The following is a 976-nucleotide window of genomic DNA, read 5'->3' as shown; positions in this document are numbered from 1 at the left end:
CGATTACATATTCTGATATCTAGTAATTTTCCTCTCCTTGCCTACCCAGATCTGCACCACCTACTTCCTACACTCTTTTCGGAGCCCAGCCGCATGGCTGGGATAGTCCAACCCTACCCCAGCTGGAATGGAGGCTGACCATGCTGATGACCTGCAGTATGTGTTTCGGCAAGCCCTTCACCACGCCCCTGGCATACTGGCCCAGCCACCGTGACGTCTCCAGATACTTGATTGCCTACTGGACCAACTTCGCCAGGACCGGGTAAAAAAGAGCTGCAGCTGCAATCTGTATATGTCTCCCCCACTGATGTGATTACTGTATAAGTGATATTTTCCTCACAAATACTACAATATACTAATGTTCTCACCATTATGTTTTCTTACCATCAACCCCTTTCCCACCACAGAGACCCTAACACGGAGAGTCGAAGGTGCCTGTGCGACTGGCCTGATACACCACCTCTGGGCAAAAATACCTATACCTGGAGATCAATGCACACATGAACAAGAACTACGTCCATGAGAAGATGAGGGTGCGCTTTGTGAACTGGTGGTCTAACATCTTTCCCAGCCTACCCTCCGTCTGAGGAAGCTCTCACCGAGCACAGGCTCCCTGATGCATCATTCACAGATATACAGATTGGTCTTGTCATGTCACAAATGCAAGGCTACCAATATCACCAGATGCATTTCTGATTGTAACCATGGTTTCATTGACAAAATAAATTAATGCAATTAAGAAGTCTATCCTGTCTTCTGTTTTTAATACTATCCAGAGGGGTATACGACAAATCAGGATCAATGAGTTAGCCAGCTAACTGAGAAACAACCAGATTTTCTGGTTCATTAATACATCTAAACGTATATATGTGTTTTTGGTTGTTGAGTCAATTAGACCATGCCCATTTCAAGCTTATCTTTCAAAAGAATAAAACATATATTTAGGCAAGTTTGCTGACTAACTCATTGATCCTGC

General features: G+C 44.4%; 1 pseudogene; it reads left to right on the top strand.

Annotated features, from left to right (window-relative positions):
- The window catches only part of LOC111964534 (bile salt-activated lipase-like), a 7,929-nt pseudogene extending 7,425 nt beyond the window's left edge, over positions 1–504 (top strand).
- The last annotated feature ends 472 nt before the right edge of the window (positions 505–976 follow it).

The sequence above is a fragment of the Salvelinus sp. IW2-2015 genome, linkage group LG5, assembly GCF_002910315.2.
Source record: "Salvelinus sp. IW2-2015 linkage group LG5, ASM291031v2, whole genome shotgun sequence".
NCBI classification, from domain to species: Eukaryota; Metazoa; Chordata; class Actinopteri; order Salmoniformes; family Salmonidae; genus Salvelinus; species Salvelinus sp. IW2-2015.
Note: the sequence above shows the minus strand (reverse complement) of the source record. Positions and strands in the feature narration are given on the sequence as shown.